The sequence below is a fragment of the Oncorhynchus keta genome, unplaced genomic scaffold, assembly GCF_023373465.1.
Source record: "Oncorhynchus keta strain PuntledgeMale-10-30-2019 unplaced genomic scaffold, Oket_V2 Un_contig_4111_pilon_pilon, whole genome shotgun sequence".
Taxonomy (NCBI): Eukaryota; Metazoa; Chordata; class Actinopteri; order Salmoniformes; family Salmonidae; genus Oncorhynchus; species Oncorhynchus keta.
In genome coordinates this window covers 1-14,284 of record NW_026287605.1, presented here as the reverse complement: position 1 = coordinate 14,284, position 14,284 = coordinate 1, and the positions used below count along the sequence as shown (strand labels likewise).

Sequence of the window (14,284 nt, the reverse complement as noted above, 5' to 3'; positions counted from 1 at the left end):
TGGACACTGAGAAGGTGGAATATTGTCCTACTGGTTAACACTGGACACTGAGAAGGTAGAATATTGTCCTACTGGTTAACACTGGACACTGAGAAGGTGGAATATTGTCCTACTGGTTAACACTGGACACTGAGAAGGTGGAATATTGTCCTACTGGTTAACACTGGACACTGAGAAGGTAGAATATTGTCCTACTGGTTAACACTGGACACTGAGAAGGTGGAATATTGTCCTACTGGTTAACACTGGACACTGAGAAGGTGGAATATTGTCCTACTGGTTAACACTGGACACTGAGAAGGTGGAATATTGTCCTACTGGTTAACACTGGACACTGAGAAGGTAGGAATATTGTCCTACTGGTTAACACTGGACACTGAGAAGGTGGAATATTGTCCTACTGGTTAACACTGGACACTGAGAAGGTGGAATATTGTCCTACTGGTTAACACTGGACACTGAGAAGGTGGAATATTGTCCTACTGGTTAACACTGGACACTGAGAAGGTGGAATATTGTCCTACTGGTTAACACTGGACACTGAGAAGGTGGAATATTGTCCTACTGGTTAACACTGGACACTGAGAAGGTGGAATATTGTCCTACTGGTTAACACTGGACACTTGAGAAGGTGGAATATTGTCCTACTGGTTAACACTGGACACTCACTGAGAAGGTGGAATATTGTCCTACTGGTTAACACTGGACATTGAGAAGGTGGAATATTGTCCTACTGGTTAACACTGGACACTCACTGAGAAGGTGGAATATTGTCCTACTGGTTAACACTGGACATTGAGAAGGTGGAATATTGTCCTACTGGTTAACACTGGACATTGAGAAGGTGGACTATTGTCCCACTGGTTAACACTGGACACTCACTGAGAAGGTAGAATATTGTCCTACTGGTTAACACTGGACATTGAGAAGGTGGAATATTGTCCTACTGGTTAACACTGGACACTCACTGAGAAGGTGGAATATTGTCCTACTGGTTAACACTGGACATTGAGAAGGTGGAATATTGTCCTACTGATTAACACTGGACATTGAGAAGGTGGAATATTGTCCTACTGGTTAACACTGGACACTGAGAAGGTGGACTATTGTCCCACTGGTTAACACTGGACACTGAGAAGGTGGAATATTGTCCTACTGGTTAACACTGGACACTGAGAAGGTGGACTATTGTCCCACTGGTTAACACTGGACACTCACTGAGAAGGTGGACTATTGTCCCACTGGTTAACACTGGACACTGAGAAGGTGGACTATTGTCCCACTGGTTAACACTGGACACTCACTGAGAAGGTGGACTATTGTCCCACTGGTTAACACTGACATTGAGAAGGTGGAATATTGTCCTACTGGTTAACACTGGACACTGAGAAGGTGGACTATTGTCCCACTGGTTAACACTGGACATTGAGAAGGTGGAATATTGTCCTACTGGTTACCACTGGACATTGAGAAGGTGGAATATTGTCCTACTGGTTACCACTGGACATTGAGAAGGTGGAATATTGTCCTACTGGTTAACACTGGACACTGAGAAGGTGGAATATTGTCCTACTGGTTAACACTGGACACTGAGAAGGTGGAATATTGTCCTACTGGTTAACACTGGACACTGAGAAGGTGGAATATTGTCCTACTGGTTAACACTGGACACTGAGAAGGTGGAATATTGTCCTACTGGTTAACACTGGACACTGAGATGGTGGAATATTGTCCTACTGGTTACCACTGGACATTGAGAAGGTGGAATATTGTCCTACTGGTTAACACTGGACACTGAGAAGGTGGAATATTGTCCTACTGGTTAACACTGGACACTGAGAAGGTGGACTATTGTCCCACTGGTTACCACTGGACATTGAGAAGGTGGAATATTGTCCCACTGGTTACCACTGGACATTGAGAAGGTGGAATATTGTCCCACTGGTTAACACTGGACACTGAGAAGGTGGAATATTGTCCTACTGGTTAACACTGGACACTGAGAAGGTGGACTATTGTCCCACTGGTTAACACTGGACACTCACTGAGAAGGTGGACTATTGTCCCACTGGTTAACACTGGACACTGAGAAGGTGGACTATTGTCCCACTGGTTAACACTGGACACTCACTGAGAAGGTGGACTATTGTCCCACTGGTTAACACTGGACACTGAGAAGGTGGAATATTGTCCTACTGGTTAACACTGGACATTGAGAAGGTGGAATATTGTCCTACTGGTTAACACTGGACACTGAGAAGGTGGACTATTGTCCCACTGGTTAACACTGGACATTGAGAAGGTGGAATATTGTCCTACTGGTTACCACTGGACATTGAGAAGGTGGAATATTGTCCTACTGGTTACCACTGGACATTGAGAAGGTGGAATATTGTCCTACTGGTTAACACTGGACACTGAGAAGGTGGAATATTGTCCTACTGGTTAACACTGGACACTGAGATGGTGGAATATTGTCCTACTGGTTAACACTGGACACTGAGAAGGTGGAATATTGTCCTACTGGTTAACACTGGACACTGAGAAGGTGGAATATTGTCCTACTGGTTAACACTGGACACTGAGAAGGTGGAATATTGTCCTACTGGTTAACACTGGACACTGAGAAGGTGGAATATTGTCCTACTGGTTAACACTGGACACTCACTGAGAAGGTGGAATATTGTCCTACTGGTTAACACTGGACACTGAGAAGGTAGAATATTGTCCTACTGGTTAACACTGGACACTGAGAAGGTGGAATATTGTCCTACTGGTTAACACTGGACACTGAGAAGGTGGAATATTGTCCTACTGGTTAACACTGGACACTGAGAAGGTAGAATATTGTCCTACTGGTTAACACTGGACATTGAGAAGGTAGAATATTGTCCTACTGGTTAACACTGGACACTGAGAAGGTGGAATATTGTCCTACTGGTTAACACTGGACACTCACTGAGAAGGTGGAATATTGTCCTACTGGTTAACACTGGACACTCACTGAGAAGGTAGAATATTGTCCTACTGGTTAACACTGGACACTGAGAAGGTGGAATATTGTCCTACTGGTTAACACTGGACACTCACTGAGAAGGTGGAATATTGTCCTACTGGTTAACACTGGACACTGAGAAGGTGGAATATTGTCCTACTGGTTAACACTGGACACTGAGAAGGTGGAATATTGTCCTACTGGTTAACACTGGACACTGAGAAGGTGGAATATTGTCCTACTGGTTAACACTGGACACTCACTGAGAAGGTGGAATATTGTCCTACTGGTTAACACTGGACACTGAGAAGGTGGAATATTGTCCTACTGGTTAACACTGGACACTGAGAAGGTAGAATATTGTCCTACTGGTTAACACTGGACACTCACTGAGAAGGTGGAATATTGTCCTACTGGTTAACACTGGACACTGAGAAGGTGGAATATTGTCCTACTGGTTAACACTGGACACTGAGAAGGTAGAATATTGTCCTACTGGTTAACACTGGACACTGAGAAGGTAGAATATTGTCCTACTGGTTAACACTGGACACTGAGAAGGTGGAATATTGTCCTACTGGTTAACACTGGACACTGAGAAGGTGGAATATTGTCCTACTGGTTAACACTGGACACTGAGAAGGTGGAATATTGTCCTACTGGTTAACACTGGACATTGAGAAGGTGGAATATTGTCCTACTGGTTAACACTGGACACTCACTGAGAAGGTGGAATATTGTCCTACTGGTTAACACTGGACATTGAGAAGGTGGAATATTGTCCTACTGGTTAACACTGGACACTGAGAAGGTGGACTATTGTCCCACTGGTTAACACTGGACATTGAGAAGGTGGAATATTGTCCTACTGGTTAACACTGGACACTGAGAAGGTGGAATATTGTCCTACTGGTTAACACTGGACACTCACTGAGAAGGTGGAATATTGTCCTACTGGTTAACACTGGACACTCACTGAGAAGGTGGAATATTGTCCTACTGGTTAACACTGGACACTCACTGAGAAGGTGGAATATTGTCCTACTGGTTAACACTGGACACTGAGAAGGTGGAATATTGTCCTACTGGTTAACACTGGACACTGAGAAGGTGGAATATTGTCCTACTGGTTAACACTGGACACTGAGAAGGTGGAATATTGTCCTACTGGTTAACACTGGACACTGAGAAGGTAGAATATTGTCCTACTGGTTAACACTGGACACTCACTGGTTAACACTGGACACTCACTGGTTAACACTGGACACTCACTGGTTAACACTGGACACTCACTGGTTAACACTGGACACTCACTGGTTAACACTGGACACTCACTGGTTAACACTGGACACTCACTGGTTAACACTGGACACTCACTGGTTAACACTGGACACTGAGAAGGTAGAATATTGTCCTACTGGTTAACACTGGACACTCACTGAGAAGGTGGAATATTGTCCTACTGGTTAACACTGGACACTGAGAAGGTGGAATATTGTCCTACTGGTTAACACTGGACACTGAGAAGGTGGAATATTGTCCTACTGGTTAACACTGGACACTGAGAAGGTGGAATATTGTCCTACTGGTTAACACTGGACACTGAGAAGGTAGAATATTGTCCTACTGGTTAACACTGGACACTGAGAAGGTGGAATATTGTCCTACTGGTTAACACTGGACACTGAGAAGGTAGAATATTGTCCTACTGGTTAACACTGGACACTGAGAAGGTGGAATATTGTCCTACTGGTTAACACTGACAAGGTGGAATATTGTCCTACTGGTTAACACTGGACACTGAGAAGGTAGAATATTGTCCTACTGGTTAACACTGGACACTCACTGAGAAGGTGGAATATTGTCCTACTGGTTAACACTGGACACTGAGAAGGTGGAATATTGTCCTACTGGTTAACACTGGACACTGAGAAGGTGGAATATTGTCCTACTGGTTAACACTGGACACTGAGAAGGTGGAATATTGTCCTACTGGTTAACACTGGACACTGAGAAGGTAGAATATTGTCCTACTGGTTAACACTGGACACTCACTGAGAAGGTGGAATATTGTCCTACTGGTTAACACTGGACACTCACTGAGGAGGTGGAATATTGTCCTACTGGTTAACACTGGACACTGAGAAGGTGGAATATTGTCCTACTGGTTAACACTGGACACTGTCACTGAGAAGGTGGAATATTGTCCTACTGGTTAACACTGGACACTGAGAAGGTGGAATATTGTCCTACTGGTTAACACTGGACACTGAGAAGGTGGAATATTGTCCTACTGGTTAACACTGGACACTCACTGAGAAGGTGGAATATTGTCCTACTGGTTAACACTGGACATTGAGAAGGTGGAATATTGTCCTACTGGTTAACACTGGACACTGAGAAGGTGGAATATTGTCCTACTGGTTAACACTGGACACTGAGAAGGTAGAATATTGTCCTACTGGTTAACACTGGACACTCACTGAGAAGGTGGAATATTGTCCTACTGGTTAACACTGGACACTGAGAAGGTGGAATATTGTCCTACTGGTTAACACTGGACACTGAGAAGGTAGAATATTGTCCTACTGGTTAACACTGGACACTGAGAAGGTAGAATATTGTCCTACTGGTTAACACTGGACACTGAGAAGGTGGAATATTGTCCTACTGGTTAACACTGGACACTGAGAAGGTGGAATATTGTCCTACTGGTTAACACTGGACACTGAGAAGGTGGAATATTGTCCTACTGGTTAACACTGGACATTGAGAAGGTGGAATATTGTCCTACTGGTTAACACTGGACACTCACTGAGAAGGTGGAATATTGTCCTACTGGTTAACACTGGACATTGAGAAGGTGGAATATTGTCCTACTGGTTAACACTGGACACTGAGAAGGTGGACTATTGTCCCACTGGTTAACACTGGACATTGAGAAGGTGGAATATTGTCCTACTGGTTAACACTGGACACTGAGAAGGTGGAATATTGTCCTACTGGTTAACACTGGACACTCACTGAGAAGGTGGAATATTGTCCTACTGGTTAACACTGGACACTCACTGAGAAGGTGGAATATTGTCCTACTGGTTAACACTGGACACTCACTGAGAAGGTGGAATATTGTCCTACTGGTTAACACTGGACACTGAGAAGGTGGAATATTGTCCTACTGGTTAACACTGGACACTGAGAAGGTGGAATATTGTCCTACTGGTTAACACTGGACACTGAGAAGGTGGAATATTGTCCTACTGGTTAACACTGGACACTGAGAAGGTAGAATATTGTCCTACTGGTTAACACTGGACACTCACTGGTTAACACTGGACACTCACTGGTTAACACTGGACACTCACTGGTTAACACTGGACACTCACTGGTTAACACTGGACACTCACTGGTTAACACTGGACACTCACTGGTTAACACTGGACACTCACTGGTTAACACTGGACACTCACTGGTTAACACTGGACACTCACTGGTTAACACTGGACACTGAGAAGGTAGAATATTGTCCTACTGGTTAACACTGGACACTCACTGAGAAGGTGGAATATTGTCCTACTGGTTAACACTGGACACTGAGAAGGTGGAATATTGTCCTACTGGTTAACACTGGACACTGAGAAGGTGGAATATTGTCCTACTGGTTAACACTGGACACTGAGAAGGTGGAATATTGTCCTACTGGTTAACACTGGACACTGAGAAGGTAGAATATTGTCCTACTGGTTAACACTGGACACTGAGAAGGTGGAATATTGTCCTACTGGTTAACACTGGACACTGAGAAGGTAGAATATTGTCCTACTGGTTAACACTGGACACTGAGAAGGTGGAATATTGTCCTACTGGTTAACACTGACAAGGTGGAATATTGTCCTACTGGTTAACACTGGACACTGAGAAGGTAGAATATTGTCCTACTGGTTAACACTGGACACTCACTGAGAAGGTGGAATATTGTCCTACTGGTTAACACTGGACACTGAGAAGGTGGAATATTGTCCTACTGGTTAACACTGGACACTGAGAAGGTGGAATATTGTCCTACTGGTTAACACTGGACACTGAGAAGGTGGAATATTGTCCTACTGGTTAACACTGGACACTGAGAAGGTAGAATATTGTCCTACTGGTTAACACTGGACACTCACTGAGAAGGTGGAATATTGTCCTACTGGTTAACACTGGACACTCACTGAGGAGGTGGAATATTGTCCTACTGGTTAACACTGGACACTGAGAAGGTGGAATATTGTCCTACTGGTTAACACTGGACACTGTCACTGAGAAGGTGGAATATTGTCCTACTGGTTAACACTGGACACTGAGAAGGTGGAATATTGTCCTACTGGTTAACACTGGACACTGAGAAGGTGGAATATTGTCCTACTGGTTAACACTGGACACTCACTGAGAAGGTGGAATATTGTCCTACTGGTTAACACTGGACATTGAGAAGGTGGAATATTGTCCTACTGGTTAACACTGGACACTGAGAAGGTGGAATATTGTCCTACTGGTTAACACTGGACACTGAGAAGGTAGAATATTGTCCTACTGGTTAACACTGGACACTCACTGAGAAGGTGGAATATTGTCCTACTGGTTAACACTGGACACTGAGAAGGTGGAATATTGTCCTACTGGTTAACACTGGACACTGAGAAGGTAGAATATTGTCCTACTGGTTAACACTGGACACTGAGAAGGTAGAATATTGTCCTACTGGTTAACACTGGACACTGAGAAGGTGGAATATTGTCCTACTGGTTAACACTGGACACTGAGAAGGTAGAATATTGTCCTACTGGTTAACACTGGACACTGAGAAGGTGGAATATTGTCCTACTGGTTAACACTGGACACTGAGAAGGTAGAATATTGTCCTACTGGTTAACACTGGACACTGAGAAGGTAGAATATTGTCCTACTGATTAACACTGGACACTCACTGAGAAGGTGGAATATTGTCCCACTGGTTAACACTGGACACTCACTGAGAAGGTGGAATATTGTCCTACTGGTTAACACTGGACACTGAGAAGGTGGAATATTGTCCTACTGGTTAACACTGGACACTGAGAAGGTGGAATATTGTCCTACTGGTTAACACTGGACACTGAGAAGGTGGAATATTGTCCTACTGGTTAACACTGGACACTGAGAAGGTGGAATATTGTCCTACTGGTTAACACTGGACACTGAGAAGGTGGAATATTGTCCTACTGGTTAACACTGGACACTCACTGAGAAGGTGGAATATTGTCCCACTGGTTAACACTGGACACTCACTGAGAAGGTGGAATATTGTCCTACTGGTTAACACTGGACACTGAGAAGGTAGAATATTGTCCTACTGGTTAACACTGGACACTCACTGAGAAGGTGGAATATTGTCCTACTAGTTAACACTGGACATTGAGAAGGTGGAATATTGTCCTACTGGTTAACACTGGACACTGAGAAGGTAGAATATTGTCCTACTGGTTAACACTGGACACTCACTGAGAAGGTGGAATATTGTCCTACTGGTTAACACTGGACACTCACTGAGGAGGTGGAATATTGTCCTACTGGTTAACACTGGACACTGAGAAGGTGGAATATTGTCCTACTGGTTAACACTGGACACTGTCACTGAGAAGGTGGAATATTGTCCTACTGGTTAACACTGGACACTGAGAAGGTGGAATATTGTCCTACTGGTTAACACTGGACACTGAGAAGGTGGAATATTGTCCTACTGGTTAACACTGGACACTCACTGAGAAGGTGGAATATTGTCCTACTGGTTAACACTGGACATTGAGAAGGTGGAATATTGTCCTACTGGTTAACACTGGACACTGAGAAGGTGGAATATTGTCCTACTGGTTAACACTGGACACTGAGAAGGTAGAATATTGTCCTACTGGTTAACACTGGACACTCACTGAGAAGGTGGAATATTGTCCTACTGGTTAACACTGGACACTGAGAAGGTGGAATATTGTCCTACTGGTTAACACTGGACACTGAGAAGGTAGAATATTGTCCTACTGGTTAACACTGGACACTGAGAAGGTAGAATATTGTCCTACTGGTTAACACTGGACACTGAGAAGGTGGAATATTGTCCTACTGGTTAACACTGGACACTGAGAAGGTAGAATATTGTCCTACTGGTTAACACTGGACACTGAGAAGGTGGAATATTGTCCTACTGGTTAACACTGGACACTGAGAAGGTAGAATATTGTCCTACTGGTTAACACTGGACACTGAGAAGGTAGAATATTGTACTACTGATTAACACTGGACACTCACTGAGAAGGTGGAATATTGTCCCACTGGTTAACACTGGACACTCACTGAGAAGGTGGAATATTGTCCTACTGGTTAACACTGGACACTGAGAAGGTGGAATATTGTCCTACTGGTTAACACTGGACACTGAGAAGGTGGAATATTGTCCTACTGGTTAACACTGGACACTGAGAAGGTGGAATATTGTCCTACTGGTTAACACTGGACACTGAGAAGGTGGAATATTGTCCTACTGGTTAACACTGGACACTGAGAAGGTGGAATATTGTCCTACTGGTTAACACTGGACACTCACTGAGAAGGTGGAATATTGTCCCACTGGTTAACACTGGACACTCACTGAGAAGGTGGAATATTGTCCTACTGGTTAACACTGGACACTGAGAAGGTAGAATATTGTCCTACTGGTTAACACTGGACACTCACTGAGAAGGTGGAATATTGTCCTACTAGTTAACACTGGACATTGAGAAGGTGGAATATTGTCCTACTGGTTAACACTGGACACTGAGAAGGTAGAATATTGTCCTACTGGTTAACACTGGACACTCACTGAGAAGGTGGAATATTGTCCCACTGGTTAACACTGGACACTCACTGAGAAGGTGGAATATTGTCCTACTGGTTAACACTGGACACTGAGAAGGTGGAATATTGTCCTACTGGTTAACACTGGACACTCACTGAGAAGGTGGAATATTGTCCTACTGGTTAACACTGGACACTCATTGAGAAGGTAGAATATTGTCCTACTGGTTAACACTGGACACTCACTGAGAAGGTGGAATATTGTCCTACTGGTTAACACTGGACACTGAGAAGGTGGAATATTGTCCTACTGGTTAACACTGGACACTCACTGAGAAGGTGGAATATTGTCCTACTGGTTAACACTGGACACTCACTGAGAAGGTGGAATATTGTCCTACTAGTTAACACTGGACATTGAGAAGGTGGAATATTGTCCTACTGGTTAACACTGGACACTGAGAAGGTAGAATATTGTCCTACTGGTTAACACTGGACACTCACTGAGAAGGTGGAATATTGTCCTACTGGTTAACACTGGACACTCACTGAGAAGGTGGAATATTGTCCTACTGGTTAACACTGGACACTGAGAAGGTGGAATATTGTCCTACTGGTTAACACTGGACACTGAGAAGGTGGAATATTGTCCTACTGGTTAACACTGGACACTGAGAAGGTGGAATATTGTCCTACTGGTTAACACTGGACACTGAGAAGGTGGAATATTGTCCTACTGGTTAACACTGGACACTGAGAAGGTAGAATATTGTCCTACTGGTTAACACTGGACACTGAGAAGGTGGAATATTGTCCTACTGGTTAACACTGGACACTCACTGAGAAGGTGGAATATTGTCCTACTGGTTAACACTGGACACTGAGAAGGTGGAATATTGTCCTACTGGTTAACACTGGACACTGAGAAGGTGGAATATTGTCCTACTGGTTAACACTGGACACTGAGAAGGTGGAATATTGTCCTACTGGTTAACACTGGACATTGAGAAGGTGGAATATTGTCCTACTGGTTAACACTGGACACTCACTGAGGAGGTGGAATATTGTCCTACTGGTTAACACTGGACACTGAGAAGGTGGAATATTGTCCTACTGGTTAACACTGGACACTCACTGAGAAGGTGGAATATTGTCCTACTGGTTAACACTGGACACTGAGAAGGTAGAATATTGTCCTACTGGTTAACACTGGACACTGAGAAGGTGGAATATTGTCCTACTGGTTAACACTGGACACTGAGAAGGTGGAATATTGTCCTACTGGTTAACACTGGACACTGAGAAGGTGGAATATTGTCCTACTGGTTAACACTGGACACTCACTGAGAAGGTGGAATATTGTCCTACTGGTTAACACTGGACACTGAGAAGTTGGAATATTGTCCTACTGGTTAACACTGGACACTGAGAAGGTGGAATATTGTCCTACTGGTTAACACTGGACACTGAGAAGGTGGAATATTGTCCTACTGGTTAACACTGGACACTGAGAAGGTGGAATATTGTCCTACTGGTTAACACTGGACACTGAGAAGGTGGAATATTGTCCTACTGGTTAACACTGGACACTGAGAAGGTGGAATATTGTCCTACTGGTTAACACTGGACACTGAGAAGGTGGAATATTGTCCTACTGGTTAACACTGGACATTGAGAAGGTGGAATATTGTCCTACTGGTTAACACTGGACACTCACTGAGAAGGTAGAATATTGTCCTACTGGTTAACACTGGACACTGAGAAGGTGGAATATTGTCCTACTGGTTAACACTGGACACTCACTGAGAAGGTGGAATATTGTCCTACTGGTTAACACTGGACACTCACTGAGAAGGTGGAATATTGTCCTACTAGTTAACACTGGACATTGAGAAGGTGGAATATTGTCCTACTGGTTAACACTGGACACTGAGAAGGTGGAATATTGTCCTACTGGTTAACACTGGACACTGAGAAGGTGGAATATTGTCCTACTGGTTAACACTGGACACTGAGAAGGTGGAATATTGTCCTACTGGTTAACACTGGACATTGAGAAGGTGGAATATTGTCCTACTGGTTAACACTGGACACTCACTGAGAAGGTAGAATATTGTCCTACTGGTTAACACTGGACATTGAGAAGGTGGAATATTGTCCTACTGGTTACCACTGGACACTGAGATGGTGACGTAAGGTCAGGGGTTAAGGGTTAACGGTCAGGGACAGTAACTCACCCCAGGGTCATCTCTACCAAGGTGCTCTGGCTGAGGTAAGGTCAGGGGTTAAAGGTCAGGGACAGTAACTCACCCCAGGGTCATCTCTACCAAGGTGCTCTGGCTGAGGTAAGGTCAGGGGTTAAGGGTTAGGAACAGTAACTCACCCCAGGGTCATCTCTACCAAGGTGCTCTGGCTGAGGTAGGCTTGAGGCTTCACCATACCACTGGATGCCAGAGGTAGCACCTTACCAGGTAACTGCTCCTGTATCTACAAAACACAAACATGAATATTAACAACTAAAAACCATCTTTTAAGGGAGAATAGCCATTGGTCTGAAGCCGAAAAAAATAAATTAATGCACCACAATGTCTACTCCCCCCATGCAGAGAGGTCATCAAGACAAAATGTGGCGACTTTGAAGAATCTCAAATATATTTTGATTTGTTTAGCACTTTTCTGGTTACTACATGACTCCATATGTGTTATTTCATAGTTCTGATGTCTATTATTGTAGAACATAGAATAGAAAACCCCTTGAATGAGGAGGTGTGTCCAAACGTTGACTGGTACTCTTCTGTTACGCAGAACCGAGTTGTTGGTCCTGGTTTTATAACTCTGAATCCATGTTAGCATGGTCAGAAATGCTACTAAACGGTAGCTGTTGGTCCTGGTTTTATAACTGAGATTAGTCTGAATCCATGTTAGCATGGTCAGAAATGCTGCTAAACGGTAGCTGTTGGTCCTGGTTTTATAACTGAGATTAGTCTGAAACCATGTTAGCATGGTCAGAAATGCTACTAAACGGTAGCTGTTGGTCCTGGTTTTATAACTGAGATTAGTCTGAAACCATGTTAGCATGGTCAGAAATGCTACTAAACGGTAGCTGTTGGTCCTGGTTTTATAACTCTGAAACCATGTTAGCATGGTCAGAAATGCTACTAAACGGTAGCTGTTGGTCCTGGTTTTATAACTCTGAATCGATGTTAGCATGGTCAGAAATGCTACTAAACGGTAGCTGTTGGTCCTGGTTTTATAACTCTGAATCCATGTTAGCATGGTCAGAAATGCTACTAAACGGTAGCTGTTGGTCCTGGTTTGATAAGTCCTGGTTTGATAACTCTGAAACCATGTTAGCATGGTCAGAAATGCTACTAAACGGTAGCTGTTGGTCCTGGTTTTATAACTCTGAAACCATGTTAGCATGGTCAGAAATGCTACTAAACGGTAGCTGTTGGTCCTGGTTTTATAACTCTGAAACCATGTCAGCATGGTCAGAAATGCTACTAAACGGTAGCTGTTGGTCCTGGTTTTATAACTCTGAAACCATGTTAGCATGGTCAGAAATGCTGCTAAATGGTAGCTGTTGGTCCTGGTTTTATAACTCTGAAACCATGTTAGCATGGTCAGAAATGCTACTAAACGGTAGCTGTTGGTCCTGGTTTTATAACTCTGAATCCATGTTAGCATGGTCAGAAATGCTACTAAACGGTAGCTGTTGGTCCTGGTTTGATAACTCTGAAACCATGTTAGCATGGTCAGAAATGCTACTAAACGGTAGCTGTTGGTCCTGGTTTTATAACTCTGAAACCATGTTAGCATGGTCAGAAATGCTACTAAACGGTAGCTGTTGGTCCTGGTTTTATAACTCTGAAACCATGTTAGCATGGTCAGAAATGCTGCTAAACTGTAGCTGTTGGTCCTGGTTTTATAACTCTGAAACCATGTTAGCATGGTCAGAAATGCTACTAAACGGTAGCTGTTGGTCCTGGTTTTCTAACTCTGAATCCATGTTAGCATGGTCAGAAATGCTACTAAACGGTAGCTGTTGGTCCTGGTTTTATAACTCTGAGATTAGTCTGAAACCATGTTAGCATGGTCAGAAATGCTACTAAACGGTAGCTGTTGGTCCTGGTTTTATAACTCTGAAACCATGTTAGCATGGTCAGAAATGCTGCTAAATGGTAGCTGTTGGTCCTGGTTTTATAACTCTGAAACCATGTTAGCATGGTCAGAAATGCTACTAAACGGTAGCTGTTGGTCCTGGTTTTATAACTCTGAAACCATGTTAGCATGGTCAGAAATGCTACTAAACGGTAGCTGTTGGTCCTGGTTTTATAACTCTGAAACCATGTTAGCATGGTCAGACATGCTACTAAACGGTAGCTGTTGGTCCTGGTTTTATAACTCTGAAACCATGTTAGCATGGTCAGAAATGCT

At 43.5% G+C, this 14,284-nt stretch overlaps 1 long non-coding RNA gene across 7 annotated transcripts in view; it reads left to right on the top strand.

Annotated features, from left to right (window-relative positions):
• The window catches only part of LOC127924491 (uncharacterized), a 32,569-nt gene extending 21,263 nt beyond the window's left edge, over nucleotides 1-11,306 (top strand). For 5 of the 7 annotated variants that reach the window (XR_008117993.1, XR_008117991.1, XR_008117989.1 and 2 more), the window contains 3 exons: nucleotides 3,557-4,728; nucleotides 5,650-6,842; nucleotides 11,072-11,306. This is a non-coding gene — a long non-coding RNA (uncharacterized LOC127924491). Of the gene's footprint in view, nucleotides 1-3,474; nucleotides 4,729-5,649; nucleotides 6,843-11,071 lie in introns of all 7 variants that reach the window. The other 2 variants (XR_008117992.1, XR_008117994.1) reach the window with 2 other exon arrangements.
• The last annotated feature ends 2,978 nt before the right edge of the window (nucleotides 11,307-14,284 follow it).